The sequence below is a fragment of the Chlorocebus sabaeus genome, chromosome 7 (genome assembly GCF_047675955.1).
Source record: "Chlorocebus sabaeus isolate Y175 chromosome 7, mChlSab1.0.hap1, whole genome shotgun sequence".
Taxonomy (NCBI): Eukaryota; Metazoa; Chordata; class Mammalia; order Primates; family Cercopithecidae; genus Chlorocebus; species Chlorocebus sabaeus.
The window spans coordinates 92,943,246-92,966,738 of NC_132910.1; positions in this window are offsets into that span (position 1 = coordinate 92,943,246).

Genomic DNA, 23,493 nt, shown 5'->3' on the forward strand with positions numbered 1-23,493 from the left:
ATCAGCCCTTGGTCCTTGGGGTTTCCCACAAGACGGGGTAGATTTTTCCTTTAAAATGGATATATACATCCCAGAATATTGGTGGAATGTTTAATTTCTCAAGTTCTAAATACACTTTTTAGGCCATCAACCGTATAAAGTGTATATATTCCTCCTTCCCTTTCTCTTGATACAATTGACGGACTTCAGATTATCAAGCAAACAGATCACTTTATTATGTTGTATCAGGATTATTCTTCAAATGACATTACCAAATGTATCCCATTATGAAAGAAAATGGGTGCTCTGTTTTATTTAATAAAGCACCACTGGCTGAAGAGCGGTCACAGTAGACTTACAAAAAGTATTGGGTGGTATGGACCGAATTACTTCCAGAATTCATGTTTTGAAACTCCAATTTTCAAAGTGACTATAATTTGAGATAAGGCCTGTGGGTGGTAATTTAGGTTAAATGAGGTCGTAAGTAGGGTCCTAATTCGAAAGAGTGGCGACTTTATGAGAAGCAGAACGAAGGGAGAGATGTCTTTCTCATTGAACACATGAAGAAGTCCTGTGAGCACACAGTGAGAAGGCTGCCACCTATGAGCTCTGAGAAGAGATCTCAGAATGAAATTGACTTTCTGCAATCTTAATCTTGGACTTCTAACCTCCAGAACTGTGAGAAATAAATGTCTGTTGTTGGACTCATCCACCGTGTGGTATTTTGTTATGACTGCCCTGAGCAGTCTAAAACATGGGTGTTCTACTCTTTTCTGCCACTAGGAAAAGGACATAGGAGGTTTTTGCCAATAACTCACTTCTCCCCGTGTGGTGGGTGAAGAAGTAGTTTCCAAAGAGATACATCCATAGCCTATCCTCAGAACTTGTAAATATTACCTTATATGGCAAAAGATTGACTATTATCTTACAATGGTAACTGATGTAATTCAGTTAAGAATTTTGAGATGAGGGGATTAGCTAAGATTTTCTGGTTGGGCCTTAAATGCCATTACAAGTGTCCTTGTTAGAAAAGGTAAGGTAGATAACATGGAAGAGGAGGTGGCAGTGTGGCCAGGGAGGCAGAGACTGGAGTGATACAGCTGCAAGTTAACAAACACTGATAGCCACCAGAATCTAGAAGAGGCAAAGAACTATCTTAGATTCTCCTTAATTTTGTACACCTGGCTTCTAAAAATGTAAAATTTATATTTTAAGCCATTCAATTTGTGGTCATTTGTTACAGCAGCGAGAGGAAACTAGGACACCCCACTTCAGTTTGCTCATCCATTTTCAGTGGATCCACAGTCTCTCTACACGTCTCATGTCAAATTTCTTTATAAAACATTTTAAACTCCTAAGTTAAACCATGTGTGTGTACATTTGTATACACGTAAGTCTTGAGATATTTGGGAAGTCTCTGTTAACTTTGTTGACTTCATTTAAAAATCAGTTCCTCATATTCTAAGGATGTATTGCTAGAGATAGTCCTATTAAAAACAAGAATAAGGCAATGATTCTGGCTTAACCCTTATCTATGACATTGTTCTAAAATTCTTCTGAATTACATGAAAATATAAGGATCAAAAATAAGAGATTTACCTATTAAACAAGAGGAAAAAAATAATTATGAGCAAATGACATGAGTGTCCACTTAGATATTAAAGTAGAACTTACCAAAAACTGTTAATATGTGGGTTCAAAAAAGAAAGCAATTAAGAATGGCTTAAACATAGTGACAGCTTTATGTCAGCTGTACTCAACTAAAGTTAAGAAGTCATAATAAAATCTTGGTAAAATAAGTTATTTAAAATTTAATTATTATAAGAACTTTAAGGGGCTGGCTGTAGTGGCTCATGCCTGTCATCCCAGCACTTTGTGAGGCCGGGGCAGGCAGATCACTTGGGCCCAGGAGTTTAACGCCAGCCTGGAAAACATTGGCAAAACCCTGACTCTACAAAAACTACAAAAAACAGTTGGCCATGGTGGCATGTGCCTGCAGTCCAAGTTACTTGGGAGGCTGAGGTGGAAGGATCACTTGAGCCGGAGAGGTCAAGGCTGCAGTGAGCTGTGATCTCACCACTGCTCTCCAGATTGAGCACCAGAGTGAGAATTTGTCTCAAAAGCAAAGCAAACCAAACCAAAACAAAAAACTGTAAAACACATATACACAAAAATTAAATTCTTATGGAATACATGTAGAAAAAGGCATGCTATATTTCTTGATGGCAAAATTATTTTTAAATCAGTAAGTATCTGCCAAATTAACAGTTTGGCTTAATGTAATTGTAAGCAAATCTTAGCTAGATTTATTTAGACTTTAAAGATTCATTTGAAAGAATAAATAAGCCAGAAAGGCTAAGAAAAAAAAGACCAATATCATAAAGATACAATTTTTTTAAGTCAAAACTTTCTAATACTGCCTCCCAAAAAAATCAACAGATCAATGAAACAAAATAGCCCTATCAGTCATAGTAATTTTATGTTAAGGGGACATATCAACTATTATTAGTGAATGGGAGGGCTATTCATCAAATGATTGGGAACATTAGATGATTATTTTGAAAATTATAAATTTTAATTTTTAGCATATAACAAAATAAATTCTGGATACACTGAAAAGTTAATATCAAAGATAAAATTTTAAAATACTATTTATAATTTATATGAACATTTTTCTGAGCTCTGAATCGAGAAGGACTTCTCAAACATACAATATTTAGTTTAAAAAAATCCATAATAAAAACATTTTATATTTTACTACATAAGAATCCTAATCATAAAAGTCTAACATTTGTATTCATAAAAACATTGATGAACAAAATTAAAAGGCAATCTTAAGAAAATATTTGCTATGAACATGATGGATATAGTTTTTATCATTAATTACATAATGCAGATGTTATTTTTTTTGTGTTAATTTCTATTTCCGGTTGCTGTCACTTCACCTAAATATTCAACCATGAATCTTGAAGTCCTAGGGGTAGAAGGGAAATGTTCTACACAGGAAGGATATGTACATCCCTTCTGGCTCAAGGCATTGGGATGAGGAAGAAGATGCAAGCGGAAAAGGAAAGTAGACTTGAGTTACTGATCACCATCTCCCACCCTATTCTCATTTCTTTTGAGCTTGCATTTTGGGGGGCTGATTTTAAAAACATCCAAGAGTTATGGAGTAGGCTGTCTGGAGGGTCGTTTGCCTCACTATGTACTCATAGGGGGCTAGTAATGACTATTCTAGAAGATGTATATGTAGTATCCATCATGGTACTGGAGTGATGTCTTAGAGCTGTCACTTGATGCTGAGATAGACTCTCAGGAAGTGCCCCTGGTCCCACCAGCCTCTGTATGTCAAGCCAGGGACCCAGAGGTGCCGGTGTGCCTGTTGAGAGGGCAGAGTGGGGCTTGAATGTAGGTGAAGTGGCCACGGTGGGCAGGGATGTAGAAACCAGTGGCAAATGGCCAGAACCGAGGACTCCAGTGAAGGGCGCCAGCACGTGAAGCTTAAATTGCTAAAGGGGACTCAGTCATAGTCAGAAGTTACCCGTCCTGAGAATCAATAGCCCAACCACTCAGCAGTGAAGACAAGAGGATCCTGAGAGGTCAGGTCAATCTGAGGACCCCAGCCTCTCCAAAGCTCTATGATCATAGGAAATGGAGATGGTAGAGAGCACAGAAAGGAAAATAGCCTGTGATGATCAGAGGATTTGCAGGTTACATAAGGGGCTTGCAATCTCTTCTTATACTGGTAACATGAGCAAATTTCTGGCTTAACTCGAGGTGTTGCCTATCTGTATATTTCTAAAAACTGAAACATTCTTCTGGAAAGTGAATCACTGAGGGTGTGGAGTGAGGATAGACCATTTAGGATTATGCTCTCCCTTCTTTTCTCATCTATCCCTTCTTTTTTACATATCCCTTGTTCAAGAAGCAAAGACCTTTCCATTCTGTTTGTCATATCTTCCTATGCTATGGTCACAAGCCTCTTGGATTCGTTCTCTTTTCAGAGGGGAGAGTCTCTCCAAATTCCATTAAATAAACACTTTTTCTACATCCTCCAGGTGTACCTCTCTAACTGGGAGCTGTGGTATGACATGGAAATAGAAATCTCTGAGGATGAAAATTGTTTGCTTTACTATCTTCTAAATATTATCTAGTAAAAAGTCTTAAATAGCTCATGCAACTGATAAGAAAATTGAGAAAAGACCAAATAAGAAATTCACAACAGAAAAAATAAACATATTAAATAACATTTAAGTTCACAAGTAATCAAAGATACACATTTAAAAACACAAAGCCTTATTAAATCGACAATTAAGAGAGTTCCCAATGTTTGAGAGAGTGCTCTAAAAGAGGATTTTTTAAAAAAAATCATGCTGCTGGTAATGTAAATTTGCTTTAAGCTTTCATAAAGTAATTTGGCTATAAGTTTTTGTATTCTTCAAATGATCTTCTTAGATCATGTGCTTCTTATGATTAGAAAAGACAATAAATATGGCTTTAAACAAAGTTAAGTATCTCTCCTTGGCATTCATCACTGCTGACTGTAGTAGCCTACGTGGGGTTGATGAGATGTCGACCTGGCATTTCCTATAGTGCTTATCTACATTCACCAGACATGTATATCAGTAACTGTTGGCAGGCAGCCAAAGTGACAGGGATGTTGTGCTAGGAGTTTTAAGTAGCTTTAATTTTCTGTTTCAACTGAAATTCTATGTAGACTTTTTCAAACATATGTAATTATTCAAACACAAATCAAAGCATTAAATTAAAATACAAATAGTAAAATTATTTTTCAAAGAAAAGTTAGCATATGAATGGTTAACAAATCCTTAAGAGATATAGCAATGTGTTGCACATATACAAGTTCATGGAGCAAATTTAGTACAATAACCTAATAATAACAGTGACATAAAACTGTATCAAAATGAAGATGAAATCTCAGATTAAGGTGGCAAATGTTCAACTGAATCACTGTCTCCTCTGACAGGTGACTTCCGAGGGACTGCATTAACACTCAGAAAAGCAAGCAACTGTCCCTTCAATTCCATGATGGCATTTTCACTAGGAAATTGGTACAAAGTTACCATCATATACACAAAGAATAAAGGATTCAGAAAGACCGAAAGCCAGAAAAAGTATTATCTTCATACCTTTTAACTTTTCCTAGAAAAATTACATATATATATATATATCCCTAACCCTAACCCTATTTAGTTCTCTATATATAGAAAGAATATATATATATAAATGTTTTCCCTTGGCCCTTTTACAAGGTGATAAAAGGAGCCCTAAAAAAAGAAGTGTATGTTTATCCGCTTTGTAAAATGGGATTAAGAGAACTATTTTCCAAAGCTAGATTCCTCTAAGCTAAATGCAAAACTATTCTTTCCTCTCAGTTCTATGTTTTTCTAAAACTCATTAAAATCTTTGGTTCTATAGTGTAAGATTTTACTGAAGTAGAGAGTGAGACTGGAAAAAATATTGTTTTCCAACTTAAGAAATATTTACAGTGAATCTCTTATGCACAGGAGTAGCAGTACAGAATGTTAGAGATCATGTCAACACCTTTATTTCACAGGTGAGAGCTCAGAGGCTCTGAAAGCACAAGACACTCTGTGGAGGTCATGCTGTTAGTCTGTGCCATGACAAGATCTTGCTTCTCTGACTGTAGCTCATTCAATTGCATCACCAGCCTGGTAATATTTACTATGTAGCAAGGACAATGTCTTTCCCTCAATTTTCCAGATCACCAAGCAATGATGTGCGTGTTACACATGACATTAAATTTAAGACCGGTCTAATGAAGCAGAAGTTTAAAGTGCATGGATAGTGTGCAGGCCAATATGCTCCTCTCCTGGTGTCTCCATTTCTCTTTCCTGTCTTAAGTCCAACGATTTGCTACAGTATCTGTTACTTGAAGAATCTGATGCTGTTTGCTACTTTACAACTTATATAAGCTTCTTGTGTAATTTTATAGAATGAGATTTTGGATGATAAAACATTTCAAATGAATGCAAACCTTTGTGATGTTTTCTCAGCACACATCACTTAATATCTATTATCATGTGAGATAATACATGTAAAAGGGCTTAATTCAGACAATATATGTAAAGAGCTTAACTCAGTGCCTGCAGAACAGATATAAATCCAGCTGATCACATGTCAATGATTTTACTTTATAACTCTGATTCTTCTTCTAGTAGTCCTGGACTTGAGACTCTTCCATATATTATAACCCAGACCAGGAGTTCCTACTTTTAAAACTTCAGGAGAGAGGGGAGATTAGTTTATTTTACTACTGATACATCCCAAACACCTAGAACAGTATCAGGCACAGATTAGACTCAAAGACATAATTCTCAATGAATACATGGATGAATGTAAACAGGGGAATGACACAGTAATGTAAGTTGTGAGCCCTGCTCTGAGGCTTGAAGTCCAAGCTCACAGAAAAAGCTGCTGCCCAGATTGACAGAGATGGAACTTATTACATATTACTTATTACATAGATGGAGCTTACTACAACAAGGCCGATCAAGAAACAGCTTGTGAGGAATGTTTTCTTTTACAGTGTTAGGGTATTGCAGGAAGATGAGAAGTATCAGTAAGGATTTCTATGACATTGCTTCCATTACAGGAATTCTTCAATTCCTACTCCAATCTGGAAGACTCCAATCTGGAAGACTTGTCGTATATTTTGGGCTGAAGTTTTGTTGTTTGTTTGGTTTTTTTGTTGTTGTTGTTTTTAATTTCATGGATACTGTTTCAAGAACTGAATAACAATGTCTCAAACCCAGTGACAGACACATTTGTTACGGGTAAATTAACTTGAAACTCCCACAGACCTTGGACAATTTCTCCATTAGCCAGCATTCTTTTTTTCTTTTCTTTCCATTCCTTTCTTTTCTTTCCTTTCCTTTCTTTTCTTTCATTGATTTTTTTTTTAACATTTACAGGAAGTATTTGAGGAATGGAGATGTTGTCTTTTTAAAATTGTATTTAATTTAACAATGTGAATCCGATTATTTAAAAATAAACTTTAGTGAGGAATAGTTCCAGATCTTTGCCTTAAGGTGATTTAAAAAGTAATAACTAGATTTGTCGGAGGCGTTAGAACAGAGCAACTCCATCTTGAACAGGCCAGGTAAAATGCAGCTGAGACCTGCTGGTCTCAGCAGGTCTATTCTTAGTCAAAAGAGGTTTATGGTTAAGAGAACAGAAACAGACCCAGGACTTAACAGAGTCAAGAAATGTCCTGATGTCCCAATATCTTAAGAACCAAACCATTCCCAGTTTAAGAATAAGTTTCGATTTAAATACAGACTCTTGGAAAAGATGGTGGTTACACAAAGATGAGCAGTCCTTTATCACAAATCCTTGTAGTAGAGCACATCTCCCCCATGATTTTTGTTATCTTATATATAAGCAAGCATTTTACCTAAGGTGGGCGCATTCCTCCTCTTACTTTTGGGAGTGCCCCCGTCTGTCTATGGAGTAGCCACTCTTTCATTCCTTTACTTTCTTAATAAACTTGCTTTCACTTTACTCTGTGAACTCACCCAGAATTCTTTCTTGTGTAAAATCCAGGAACTCTCTCTTAAGGTCTGGATCGGGGCCCCTTTCTGGTAGCAGATTTACTAAATTAATCTGCATTTTTGAAATTAAATAAAAACCTTTTATAAACTGGTGTTATTAAAAAGATGCTTCTTCTGTTTTGTTTTGAGATGGAGTTTCGCTCTTGTCTCCCAGGCTGTAGTGCAATGGCATGATCTTGGCTCACTGCAACCTCCATCTCCTGGGTTCAGGCAGTTCTCTTACTTCAGCCTCCTGAGTAACTGGGACTACAGGGCCACTAAGCCCAGCTAATTTTTTTTTGTATTTTTTTGTATTTTTAGTAGAGACGGGTTTTCACCATTTTGGCCAATTTGGTCTTGAACTCCTGACCCTCAGGTGATCCGCCTGCCTCGGCCTCCCGAAGTGCTAGGATTACAGGCATGAGCCACTGTGCCCAGAAGAAATTTCTAATTTCACTATATGTTTTTGAACGCTACTTTTGATGAGCATGTGATCTACGTTATGGATTTTAATAAAAGATAATGTTGTATTCAGCAATGCTGCCCAGGAAAATATAATGTGAGCTGCAAATGCCACTATATCATTTAAAATTTTCTACTAGACGCGTTAAGACAAGATGAAATTCATTCTGATAATTTATTTAACCCAAATATTATTTCAGCATGTAATTAATGTAACAACCATCAATGAGATATTTTACTTTTTTTGTACTAAGTCTTCAAAATCTCAGTTTGAACAAGCCACATTTCAACTGCTCAAAAGAAACCTGTGGCTGGTGCCTGTCAATACAAACAGCACAGGTCAGGAGTTTAAACGGTTTCGGAATCAGACAGTTCTGAATGTAAATCCTTGTTCAACATTCACTAACTATGAGACATTGAAGAAATTTAAAGCTTCCAAGTATGGAGTTTTAACAACTAGGAAATAGGGATAATTTATAAATTGAACATTTTAGAAATAATATGTATGAACCATTTCCTACCATGTTAGGAACTCAGGAACTATTACTTCCTGAGGAAACTAAGGTTTCAGTGTTCATAATTTCTATTAAAGGTAGCTGCTATTACCAACATGTAAACCTTTGAAACTTCAGAAAAATTCTCTTAGTTTAACTTTCTTCACTGAGTAACCAAAATTACCTTGACATGTGGAAAGAAGTTCATGATTGTGGAACATCTGAAAGGTGACCTCTTTAGCACACAGTAAGATAATATTTTTGTCACATAGTGTTAAATGTGCATTAATCATGAGGCAGCTCGCCTTCCTCATTATAAATCACACATGAAACATGACAGGTGTTATTCTCATTTTAGTGATATTATCTCTATTAAAAGCCATATAATGCCTTGGTAATAAGAAAATTTATTCTGAAATAAATTAAAACATTTCTGTGCACTCTGAAAATTAATTTCCTTTTGTTTCAATTCACATTCATACCCCGATCATTCCAGTCTAGATGTATAAGCTTGACTTGTTCTGTTCACCATTAAGAATATCCTCAAGGAGACCAATTTTGGTTCCTCTGAAAGAATAATATAAATTTACATTTCTGGAAATAGTGTGAACAGACCCTGGAGAATAAGATGCTGAAGGTGTAGTTTTACAACATATTAGAAAAAGAAAACGCATTTTCTTGTCATACTTAAGTACCAGTTGGCTTGGGCTCTATCACAGAATGGTAAAGCAGTCAATAAAATTGAATATTGCATGATACTTTTTAAACTTTGCAAAGTGCTTTAATGCTAATAATCTCAATGAGAAAAAATATGGAGATATGCATTAACTGAATTGTAGTAAAACTTGCTTGTTTGGGCTGCAGTAGGCAGATAGATGAATAAACGGGAGAAGTTTCTATGAGCATGTAAAGGAAAATGACAGATTGTAGAAAGATTTATGATTATTATGCAGTGATAATTCAGAGGAAAATAGGTTTTAAAAATGATTTTTGTCAGATTCAGCTAAAGGAAATTAAAAGTCAACAAACTGGGTATTAAAATGGAGATCTCTTTGATATACTGATTTCCTTACACAAAGGAGTACTACTCAACCATAAAAAAGAATAAGATTTGTCATTTGTAACAACATGGATGGAACTGGGGGTCATTATGCTTAGTGAAATAAGCCAGGTACAGAAAGATAAACATCATGTTTTCTCACTTATTTGTGGGATCTGAAAATCAAAACAACGGAGCTCATGGAGATAGAGTAGAATGATGGATACCAGAGGCTGTTAAGGTTGGTGAAGGGGTGGAGAGAGGTGGGGATGGGTTACTGAATATGATGGTTATTAGAGGCTCTTAAGGGTGGTGAGTAGGGGTGGAGAGAGGTGGGATGGGTTACTGAGTACAAACAAAAAATAGAAAGAATGAGTGAGACCTAGTATTTGATAACATAACAGGGTGAGTATAGTCAGTAATAATTTTATTATACATTTTATTATTATTATTGTCATTTGAAACAGAGTCTCACTCTGTCATCCAGGATGGAGTGCAGTGGCAGGATCTTGGCTCACTGTAACTTCTACCTCCTGGGTTTAGGCAGTTCTCCCTGCCTCAGCCTCCTGAGTAGCTGGGATTACAGGCACCCGCCACTACACCCAGCTAATTTTTGTATTTTGTAGTAGAGACAGGGTTTCACCATGTTGGCCAGGCTGGTCTTGAACTCCTGACCTCAGGTAATCTGCCCGCCTCGACCTCCTAAAGTACTGGGATTACAGGCATGAGCCACTGCAACCAGCCAATTTTATTATACATTTAAAAATAACTGAAATAGTATAATTGGATTGTTTGGAACACAAATGACACATGCTTGAGGGGATAGATACCCTATTTTACATGGTATGATTATTACATATATTACAGACCTTGAATATCTGTATCAAAGCATCTCATACACCCCATAAACATGCACCTACTATCTATGCACAAAAATGTATAAAAAGCTTTAGAATGGAGGCCTACATTTTGAATGCTTCATTGAAACTTAATCTTAGGAACTTTCTCTTTAACAGGATGAGAAATTATTATAGAGTCATAGAATTAGGTCAAACCCTGGACTATCCCATCTTACTCACTTCATAGGTGAGGACTAGAGAAATTGAGTGACTTATCCATAAACAAAGTGATAGCTAGGAGCAGAGGGACTGGAATCCAAGTAATAATGTGATATTTAATCCAAGATTTCTTTTATGGCAAAAAGTTACTTCTAAGGAAAGTGATCCACAGGCTGGAGAGGGACATAGATGAATATAGCAAGTGGAGTATTTCCTGACATTTTATTCCCTTTGGCTCAATGTGTTCACACATGATGAAGTAAAGAAAATAATTAAATTATATGTTATTATGTACTAGAGAGTTCCAAACTGAGCCATAAAAATGATGGATATTTTGGTGGGGAAGATGTGTGATTTATTCAAATAATTATTTAAATTCTGTGCTTTATTTTGACTAGAGAATGCGTTGTAATATTTTCAGTTTGACTGTCATTTTCAATTGTTTTGTTATTCATGGATCACGGGCAGAGGAAGAAAAGTTGTCACAACTGAAGCATTTCTAGGGATTTCTTCTGGGCAATTAAGCAACCATTTCGCCTCATGAATTGCTGCAGAGTCACAATGCCTAGAGAACGGATCAGATGAACACTGGTTAAGAAAATAACCAGCTGGCATTTTGAATGTCTTATAGGGAATATGACTCTCTATTATTACTACTTCATTCTGGGAATTTGCAGATATATGAATGCCTTGTAAAAGAAGTTGCAGAAGTGATTTTTCACACGTTGCCTTGAGATGTAAGGATTCTTCTTGGTTCTAGTCCAGGGACCTTGATGTTCCTGTCGCTCCACTTCCTGTGGCCCCACTGTGCTTCCTGTACCCAGGAATCAGCCCAAGGTACAGGGAGTTTATTTTTCTGAAGTAAATAACAAGTGAATGTAGAAAAGTTTCAGTGCCTTAAAACTAAGAAAGAGTAATTTTGAAACAAAAGTAAAAATGCATATATGTGCAAAAGTACAAAAAAGAAAAGCTGTAGAGAAAACTGTTATCTAATTCTTAAAACTGATAGAAAGCAATGAAAGATTTTGGTGGTAACTTTTGATTCTGCTGATAGTACACTCAAGGAAGATATTGGTAATTGAAGTGATGTAAATGTCTGTAAGACAACTAGCATTGTTCATCTTCAGCAGAACAATTAATGAAACGCAAATGTTTTGGCGTTCATAAGAAATTACTTCATAATTTTTCCTAAGAGAAATGGCACTCACCAAATGTTCTTTTCTTATGAATATGGCATTGCCTCTATCAGCAACGATTTCTTTTATTATTCTTGAGAATACTTCTGATCTCATATTCTTCGTTATATACTTCATCTTCAATAATGCTTTAAAAATACCTTCTAAACTCTCCTTTTGATTAGTAGAGTTAGTTTTGATGAAAATTAAATCTAATTTGTCAACATCTCTTGGCAATCTTTTGCCTTATTAAACTTTAAGACTGGGTTACTAAATCTTCTTGTTGATTTAGCCCTTCCCAGGATTCTGGGACTTCTTGCCTGTAAAGAAAAAGGAAATATTAGAATATTAGTCAAGAGCTCTTTGTCCTACTGCATTTGGGCTGCAGTAACAAAATTATGTAGAGTGGGTAATTTATTTAAAACATGGAATTTATTAGAGTTCTAGAGGCTAGAAAGTCTAATATCAAAGTGCTGGCAGATGTGGTGTCTGATAAGGACCTGCTTTCTCTTTCTTAGAGAGCGCCTTGTTGCTGCATCCCCACATGCGAAGGGACAAAGAAGCTCCCTTCAACTTCTTTTATAAAAGCATAATTCCATCCATGGGGGTGAAACTCTTATGACTTAATCCCTTCCCGAAGGTCCCACCTCTTAACACCATCAAATTGAGTATTAGGTTCCAACATGAATTTTGGAATGATACCAACATTCAGACCGTAGCATTCATTAAAGTCATTACCAAGCCTGTCTAATTATTTTCCCAATTCTAGTTAGTGAGTGTGTCAAAGACTGGCTAACTGCTTGTCAAATGCATTTTCTTCTTTGAGAGAACACACCTAGGCCACAGTTCCCATTATCCATGGCATGGCCAAGTTTCACTTCCCAGTTAGTTTCAGCTGTACCACTTAGATCTGGCCAATGGAGTGTGATTGAGGAGATCAGTGTGTCACTTTCATCCCTGGCCCATGAAAATCTCTTACTTATGACCCCTTCATTTAATTTCCCCTCTCTTGGCTGTTGTGTGCAGATGGGCATGACAACCTTGAAATCCCCATGATAAACCTGACAGTATTTTAAGCTGCAAAGAATGTGGTTTCTTAATTATTGCTTGAAGGTGAGACATTCATCAATCAGAAACACTCGTTTTCAACTTGAGTGACAAATAAAGTTTTCTTAAAAATAAAACTAAAAAAAGCACTAATAGTTGGTACTTTATTGCAGTGGCTATAATTACTTTATGTAATACTGTGAAATACACACTCCTGCAATAAATTCCAATCCTAGTAACTTAGTCCCTGCCCTGTCTCTTTTTACTGGACCTAAATTTCAATTGCTCTGTAGGGCTCTGCCTTTTCTCTTAGTCCTTCTAGAAATTAGGCTTTGCTGTGAAAACCTGCTCTGCATGCTGGTGTATTGGATAGACCTAGTCCTAGTGTTAGGACCAGACAAGAACTAGGTGCTCTCTTCTTCCTCAAACACAGGCTTCAGCTAGTCTTTAGAGAGCTGCTGTACACTCTGCCCTCCAGATAGCTTTTTCCATGTTCCTGACTTAGAGTCAGCATGCCCAGCTTTGGTTATGGCCAATAAGCATTTTACATTTTTAAGGTTTTCCTGCTGTAAGAGAAATAGATTCTATGTTGTGCTTTAAAATTAGATTGGCAAAATTATTTATTTTAACTAAAAAAAATAAGATATACAAGGAAGAAAGTCAACTTGAAAAGAAAACCCTACACCATTTTAAGATGATGAATGCATTGTGATATGTTTGATGAAATAATAATCACCATTTGATTATCCTGGATAAGCTTCATGGTACAGGGGAACAGAAGAGAACTTGTGGGCAGGTTTGCTTCCAAAAGGAACAAAGATAGGTTTGTTTTAACCAAATTACTTGTCAGGTAAGTCACTAACCTCACCCAGGATGGAGTCAGTAAAAAGGCAGAGAATCCAGCAGTTACACTAACCCAATCCGTCCACATGGCAGCACATACTAGGAGGGCAGAAAAAGAGTTTCCCTCTAACAGTAAAAAGTTTTGAAAAATTGGTTATGAGTGAGCATAGATATCACTGAAACTTTTGAGATAAAAATACGTAAGTATTTTCTAAGGGTCTCCGTTTTGTTTTTAATCAGGTAAAGCCTAATTCAATGCTTTACAGTCTCAAAGTCAGTTGTGACCATTTCTTCACTTAAATTTTCTCCTTAGATGCCTTTGAAAGTTGTTCCTGTGTTTCATTTATAATTTTCCCCAATGGAAACCCTGATATCTGGGGCCTACAATTTTTTTTTAAATTTTTTTCCCCAGGTTTATTGACATATAACTGACAAATAAAAAATGTAGGCCGGGTGCAGTGGCTCACACCTGTAATCCCAGCACTTTGGGAGGCTGAGGTGGGTGGATCACCTGAGGTCAGGAGTTCAAGACCAGCCTGGTCAACATGATGAAACCCCATCTCTACTAAAAGTACAAAAATTAGCTGGGCGTGGTGGCATGTGCCCGTAATCCCAGCTACTCAGGAGGCTGAGGCAGGAGAATTACTTGAACCCAGGATGCGAAGGTGGCAGTGAGCCGATATTGCAGCACTGCACTCCAGCCTAGGCAACAAGAGTGAGACTCCATCTCAAAAAAAAAAAAAAAAAAAACAGTATACAACATATTTTGATATATAAATACGTTGTGAAGTGATTATCATAATCAAGCTAATTCACATATCTATCACCTCACATAGTTATCATTGTGTGCCTGTGTGTGGTGAGAACACTTAAGATCTGTTCTTTTAGCAAATTTCAAGTATACAATACAATATTATTATTATACATTATTATTAATTATACTCCATACTGTACATTACCTCTCCATAACTTACTCATTCTGAATAACTGAGACTTTATATTCTTTGAAGCACACTGAGACTTTGTATTCTTTGGAGCCCATCTCCCCTTTGCCTCCATCCTTATCCCCTGGCAATCACCATTCTATTCTCTGCTTGTAGGAGTAACTTTTTAAGATTCCATGTACAAGTGAGGTAATGAAGTATTTGCCTTTCTGTGTCTGAATTATTTCACTTAGTATAATGTCCTCCAAGTTTATCCGTGTTGTTGAAAATGTCAGGATCTCCTTCTTTTTAAAGGCTGAATAGTATTCCATTGCATATATATATATACCATATTTTCTTTCTTCATCTGTTGGTGGATACTGAAGTTGTTTGCATATCTTGGCTATTGTGAATAGTGGAATGAACAGGAGTGTGCAGATATCTCTTCAAGATAATGACTTTGTTTTCTTTGAATATATTCCTAGAAACAGTATTTCTAGACAATATGGTGGTCATATTTTTAATTTTTTGAGGATCCTCCATGTTGTTTTAAATAGTAGCTGTACTAGTTTACATTTCTACAAATAGTATGTGAGCATTCCCTTTTCTTCACATCACAATGTTTATTTATTCATTGCTAATGACTACATGCAAACAGAGTATAACAAATGTAAATAATAAGCTATAAATTCTGAATATTCTAAAGTTCTTACCATCTAAGTTCAGTTTTATAACTCCCTTATGCTTAATCTTCATTACATAAACACTGTAATCCTAGCCCTTTGGGAGGCCAAGGCGGGCAGATCACAAGGTCAGGAGATTGAGACCATCCTGGCTAACACGGTTGAAACTCCGTCTCTACTAAAAATACAAAAAATTAGCCGGCATGGGGGTGGGTGCCTGTAGTCCTAGCTGCTCGGGAGGCTGAGTCAGGAGAGTGATGTGAACCCAGGAGGAGGACTTTGCAGTGACCTGAGATCACACCACTACAGTCCAGCCTGGGCGACAGAGCAACACTCCGTCTCAAAAAAAAGAAAAAAAAAAAAAGAGTTATTGTAATGATATCTATAGCCTATGAAGATGAAATCAGGACAACTTCCATATGCCCATAATTAGTATGCATTTAAATGGAAGTTGCTTTCTTCATTTTCAAACCCTTAATATGACAATTATGTCGTTGATTTTCATCAGCATCACAGATTTGATCAGTTCTTTATGTTAACAAGCAAATCTCTTCCAAGCTGTAGGTTTGTTTAACATACTGTAGGTTTATTTAACTTCCCGTAGCTGTATTTTACTCAATAATATAGTTATATTTCATCACAAAAATGACTGCTCTGATAGTTCTTTGTATGGCCAACAGGAAATGTAACATTACTGAAAGGGTTTACAGTTAGAAAGAAATAGCTAAGGAACAACTATTTTCAGCTGGAATATCACTTTTACTGCTCCTGGGCCAAACATAAAAACTGATTAGTGAAGGGTCCATCAGCAGTATTTAAAAAAGAAAAAATACTGAGCTGTGATGCCTGTGTAGCTCTGAGATTCAGTCATTATTCAAGATAACCTTCTAGATGTTCAGACCACCACAGGCCAGATAGTATGGTGACACATCTTAAAAGTGGCGAGATGGCCAGAGCAAACTACTGCCATGTGCTAAAGCCAGGGTATAGTAACCTTAGTCTTTGGGCAATGAATCCTGTAGATGACACAGAGTTATTGTGGGAAAAAATAGCAAATTTGGGGGTGTATTAAACAGTTTTTGTGTGTTAAATACTTAGAATGAGACATGTGTGCGTTTGCTTTCAGAAGAATGCATATCTTAGATTAATCAATACATTTGTACTCTTTCACGGCTATTACCACTTATAATACATTTTGATATTATGCTTTTCTACAATCAAGCAATTCTACAATCCAGTTGTTACACGTGACGCTCTGCAACTGTTTCATGTGAAAAAGCAAAATGGAGTCTCCATTCTCAAAGGTAATTTTTTTTTCCTAACTTTCAGCATGCTGTTCATCACTAATTCTTTCACATGCATTGAACAGGTTAACACTCAATGTAACAAAAGTGTATTTTTCTTGGGAGGTGGTGGCTTAGAAAGCATCATTAAACTGGGTTTGAAAGCACTAGAAAAGAAATTCTCTTTACAATTCCAGGCCAACTGTGAACCAACCTGTCTGATTTTGTTTGAGTCTGCAAGAAGTAGGTGTATCTGTTTGGGACAACCTCCAGCTAGAGAAAAACTGCATTAGAACCCTCCAAAGATCCTCAAGTGGTGATTCTCCATCTTGGCTGCTTATTTGAATCACCTTAGGAGTGTTTAAACCACTGGATGCTCTGGCTGCATGCTAGGTGAATTAAATCAAAAGCTCGGGGTAGATTCAGGGTTAATAATCCTTATAACTTCCAGGTTATTTCAGTGTGTTCCCAAGGCTGATGTTGGCATTTCTGAGGGTCTTACAGAAATTGGGGTTGCACATTACATTATATTGTGCAGGTGCCTGATACGCCTTTCAAACTGAAAACAAGTTAAAAAATGTCACATCTGTAGCCAGTTACTCAGTTATCTTGTCTCTCAGGGGACATGCTAACAGCATTTATTGATTTGGCAAGATAAATTGTTATGGCCCCTGGGGAAATATTAAGCACATCTCAGCCTCACTATATTTGCATAATCATTTTACCTAGGCTTAACTTCAAACATACTTCCCTTATTTTACCCTAAATCGGCCTGGTCTAAGTCTGCTTTTGCATGGAATATGGTCTTATTTTTAGGCTTTTTATAACAACCTGATTGAACTATTGCATGAGCACTGTGTGCAATTACCTCATTGCATGTATCTGAGTGTGTTGTTTTTCTCCCTTGTTTTTTGCAATTATTTCAAAGGAGTATAATTCAGTTGCTGGGCAGATGTCCCTGCAGAAGTATTTTTTGTGTGTGTAAGGTTGTGATGGCCTTTGTGTAAGTTGTGTGTTTGCAGTCTTTTGTGTTAGGCTTTGTTATCAGGCATACAAGAACAAAAACCCTCTTTTCATGGCCTTGCCAGGCATTATTGGTCTGATTTTTTAAAAGAATTTGTGACACTATTTTGGTTTTGACAATTTCACATATATATATGTGTGTACGTGCATATTTATTATATGCAATATGTGAGATACAGCATATATATGATATATACAAGTATACATATATTACACATTGATATATACACACATATGTGTATATATAGTATATTTAAACACATTTCTGTATATATACATATATTCATTTATTTATATATGTACATTTATAACAATACATTATACATACACTATAGCAATACCTGAGAGGAACTAGTGATACCTCTCTTTCCTGTCCAAGGTCTTAATCAATTGAGAAATAAAGAATAAAAATTGAACGCTATAAGCCAGGCATGGTGGCTCACACCTATAATCTCAGCACTTTGGGAGGAGGAGGTGATAGGATTGCTTGAACATGGGCATTCAAGGCCAACATGAGCAACATGGCAAGACCTTGTCTCTGAAAAAAAACAAAAAAATTAGCTGGGTGTGGTGGTATGTGCCTGTAGTCCAAGCAACTCAGGAGACTGAGACAGGAGGATCCCTTTGAGCCCAGGAGGTCAAGACTGCAGTGAACTATGAACAGGCCGCTATACTCTAGCCTGGGTGACAGAGTGACACCCTGTCTCAAAAAAAGAAATAAAAGAAAATGAAGGCTCTAACAATGTCTTTATTGTTGATAAACACAGTTGAAGTACACAGCTTTGTGTGAGAAACCAAAGGGTCACATAACTGAATCCAGAATTAGAATTATGCAGATGTATCCATCCAGCTACAAGCAAATCTGGTTCTGGGGAGATCAAGCTCCAGTAGAGAATATATTGGCCCTGGAGAAACAGTGTGGAACTCAAGCCTTCTGTGGGTAGGCTGCTTCCCAAAGAAGAGAAAAGTAGGAGCCAAGATGAGCATGCCAAGTTTAGTCTATACAAATTTACATATGGATGTAATTATTTTGTAATATATGTATAATTATACTACATATAATATCATGTTAATATTAACATATATGTAATTATAAATAAATATGATGCTATGGTGAGTCAACCTAGTAAAAAATAAATTCTGGAGAAATTAGTTATTTTAATTTTCAAACCAAATTATTAGGATATAAGACAAATCTTAACCTTTAGACAAATGTCCGTGGTAACAATCCTGCTCCCCAAAACTAGTGGGTAGTGTTGTCAAAGCCCATCTCATTGGTGTTTGAGGAACAAAGGCAGATAGTAGATGGTGAAAATCTGAACTTCAACTTACCCGGTCTGCCAGCCAGTCTATTTACATTTCTGGATTTGACTGCCTGTGAACTTAATTGATAGGAGTCTCCTAGCAAATGATAAATGTTGTCACCATGCATTTGCCATGTGTGTGAGGGAGGGGGCTGGGAATCCAGTTGCCTCCTCCCTCTGTCTCCTCCACTAGACTCTCTCCTCCATCACAGGGCAATGTTCAGACAATGCTGTCATCTTTGTTTATAGTGGCAGCAGACTTTACCAGGGGTTATAAGAAAATTTTTTCTTTCTTTGCCAACCTATGCTAACCCTCTTAACTTCCATTTCTGTTGGAGCATTGCAGTCCTAATGATGAACTCTGCTGAGTAGCACTGATCGCAGAGCATTCTCTGAGTCTGTGTACATTGGTACTCTCCCTCTGCCTGTTGAAAGGGAATTGATTTGGCCTAAAGAAGTCCTGTCTCCTAGAAAAGGATCTCACTTTAGAGCCACATTTGTTTCAACTGCTGTTGAGGCTGTTGAGGCAGGCGTTCCCAGTAAGGGCCAGTGCTTTGGTCATGTGGCCCTCTAAAGTTTAGACAATTAACTTTCTTTTCTGTTTCATAAATTTTTGGGGCACTGTGAAACCCATGTGCCTAGCTACAATAACTATCAGTTTGAATTTTGAAACTCATTACAATGTTCCTTAGTATTTTCTTTCTTTCTTTCTTTCTTTCTTTCTTTCTTTCTTTCTTTCTTTCTTTCTTTCTTTCTTTCTTTCTTTCTTTCTTTCTTTCTTTCTTTCTTTCTTTCTTTTCTTTCTTTTCTTTCTTTCTTTCTTTCTTTCTTTCTTCTGAGATGGAGTCTCACTCTATTGCCCAGACTGGAGTTCAGTGGTTCAGTCTCAACTCACTGCAACCTCTGCTGCCTGGGTTCAAGCGATTCTCCTGCCTCAGCCTTCTGAGTAGTTGGGATTACAGGTGCCTGCCACAGTGCCTGACTAATTTTTGTATTTTTAGTAGAGACGGGGTTTCGTCATGTCAGCCAGGCTGGTCTTGAACTCTTGACCTCATGATCCACCCGCCTTAGTCTCCCAAAGTGCTGCGATAACAGGCATGAGCCACCGTGCCCAGCTGGCTTTAGTATTTTCGATTACAGTATTGAGCCTTTAGACCAATAATAATTGACCCAGATGCATCATTTAAGGTCAAGTGCTCCACAGTTCTGACCTGTGCTCTTAATTCAGAATGGAGTGCTACCTACTGCCACCTGAGGCAAGACAGCATAGAAACTACCTAGGGTTCTGGGGCTCAGATGTAGCATTGCACTCTTGCTTTGTATAGGCAGGTAATTGTCCCACTTTCGCCTAGGCAGTGATACCAGGCCAAGCTGTGCCTACATCCTAATAAACTATAGCCGTCTGCTTGCCGCCTGAGGCTGCCTTAACACCTGACAGAGAAACTGCCTTTGCTGAGGCCCTTGCCTTGCACTGCAAATTCAAGGTCAAACTGCAACAATCTGCACTCTGAAGCCATCTGTGCTGGCCATGCCTTTGGCCCTACTTCTACAGAGAGTCATCTGGGGTCAGAACCACAACACATTGCAGCCACCGGACAAAGTCAAAAATACCTAGTGACCTAGTAATACCTAGTAATGCTTAAGGACTCTTAGCTAGGTCTTAGCCATTGAAAGCTAACCGTGGAAAGTAAAAACCTTTCTGGCCTAGTGTAATCTTTGCAAACCACCAATGTCAAAATTTTCTGCCCTGCCACTAAGGTTGCTAAAGACTAAAGTTGCTTCAGAAGTTTTGTTCATTCCACATGCAATTTGCTTTCTGAAATTTCTCTTCTCTCCCAGTGTTCTTAGTCATTGTACCAAAGATGAGGTCTAAACACGCACACATACCACAAACATACACACATATTTATGTTCTTCTTTCATATGTACCTTTTCATGACCCTTTTCATCCTCCACTCTGGCTATCTAGAAGCAAGCATTTTTAACTGTTTTAGGTGATTATTTTTGGTTTTCTTTCCAGAGTCCTAAATTATATCTTGTATTGTCATTTTTTTTTGATTATCCAATTTTAGAAATACTTATTCTTTCATCTCTTATTCCACCAATTTCCTAGTACAATTAAATCACTACTTTAATTACATCAACAAACTATGTAAATGTAATTTACTTGAAAGCCAAATATCTTATGCTTGTGCAGCTTTTTCATTTACCAAAAGTTTTTAATTTCTTTTTTTTATCCATTGTATCTCTTTATTCTAATATTGTATTTAAACTGTTAATCTTTTCAGGTATTGTATAAAACTTTCTTTCTTTTGTTTCTTCTTCCACTGGTCATCTGGACAAGTTACTTTTTAGGATTGCTTCAAGGTGGTTATCCAGAATTTCTTGTTCAGTAGGCTGTGTTTCCTGGACCTCAAGTCCTTGTTTTTCTTGGTTTACACACTCATTTTGCTAGAGCAAAGAGTATGTGAGAAGTGATATTTCTGAAAACTTGTATGTCTGAAAATGTGTTTAGTACAAATATTTAGCAAAAATGTTTAGTACAAACATTTGAATGACAGTTCTGTGAGACATGGAATTTTAGTTCAAAATGTATTTCACACTCTGAAATCTTTGCTCAATGACTATGGAGTATCCAGTGTTGTTGCTAAGAAGACTGGCACCAGTCTGATCATTGCTTTGTAGATGATGCATCTGTCTCTCTCTCAAAACTGTTAGGACCTTGTCTTTATTCATTTGGTTCTAAAGCTATAGTCTAGCAATGGGAATTTTTCATTTATTTATTTGACACATAGAAATGCTTTTGATCTGGAGACTTATGTTCTGCAACTCCAGAAAATTCTCTTGAATGATTCTTTGATATTTTACAACCTCTCTTTCCTATGCCCTCTCATTACAAATTGCTATTTACTACATTCATATTTATTACTTGCTATCCAATAAACAGTTTTAAAACTGAGATATAGGTACTTGGTCTGGATTCATAATCATCTTGAGTTTCATCTAGATAAACTCTGAACAATTCTGTAAGAGTCAAATCTCCCAGCCTCCCCTGAGGCTAGAGGAAAGTTCATAGAACCAGCAACTGAACTTCTCTCAGATATCATTTAGAGACCCACCTTCTTATTTAGTAGGTGTAGTTACCTGAATAATTTAGGTAAAATTTCCAAGGTTTTACGGCCAGTTAGTGGCAGAGCCTGGATTAGAATTGAAGGATTCTCAAATCCTTGTCAATGTGCCTTTTCCATTACGTAATGTTTTTCGTGTCTGCAACAGCCCAGTGGCTTGAAGCACAAATTCACACATCCTAAGAACAAACCTGATGGATGTGGCTTCTAAAAATTATTCCACCGACTTTTATGAAAACAAACAAACAAAAAGTGGAGAAGGGCTGTGGAGATAGTAGAAACTGCAGACATCTTCCAGGAGAGTGCATTTTAACAACCCCTCCTGTCATACTTTCACTGCGACAACTTCTGCTGCAATTGCTCATAAAGCCATTTGCTAAGATACAGAGTGGTTGTTATATGTTTTAAATATTTACTTTAAATACAACATTGCTTCCTTGGGAAATGATTATTCAAGATTTGTTTAAATTATATAAAGCATTAAACACATATAGAAAATAATTTTAGTAGATCAGGGTTCTTAGGATAAATATTAAGACTGCATCCCAGCTACCATACCCAATAGGTATGCTACTATAGACAAGTTGGTTAAATTCTGAGAGTTTCTTCATCAGTAAAATGTGAAAATAATCACAATATTATTCTAAACATTGGATGAAATTATACATACAAATTAACTAGCATAGTGGCTGGTACTTGGAATGTACTCATAAAAATGTGTTAAATCAGTGAATGTTAGTTTATGCCAAGCAGGGCATATGAACTATCTGTAAGACTTCTCATGCATGTAATTGTTTGACAAACATGTCCACTAAATGTTAAAGAATCTGCAGAACTTTATGGAATTCAGAGTTGCTGATGAATAGTATTATCTTAGTTGACTTGCTTATAAGCAAGTAAAAAGGAAGCTGTGAATGATTAATACAAACAGAGAATAGTTCAAGGATACATGTCATTTTTGATGTTATTTTGTATTAGGCTAGAGTGATATCTTCCTGGAATAAAAATAATGGTTTTTTTTTTACAAATCGTATATACACAAGATTATGAAATGTACATATACTCAAAACATACTGTAATAATTGATCATCAGTAATAATACATGTTTAAATGCATAATATAGATAATGCTCAATATATTCATTTATTCAATTGATTATTCATTTATTTGTTCATTTTTTCATTGTATATTTATTGAATTCCAAATCAATATTACTGAGGCTTTGAAGAGAAAGTCACTGACCACTGGGGCAGTCTTATCTCTATCACCTAATTCATTTGAAACAAATAGAAAACTGTACAGGAAATTAGAACAGATGTAGGTGAATGTCCTTTGCTATTTTTTACTTATGACACGTCTCACTTCAGACTACCCACTTTTCAACTGCTTAACAGGCATATGTGGCTAGTAGCTACTGTAATAGACAGCACAGATATAAAGTCATAGTACTTACTGCATCCTAAGTATTTTGTATAATG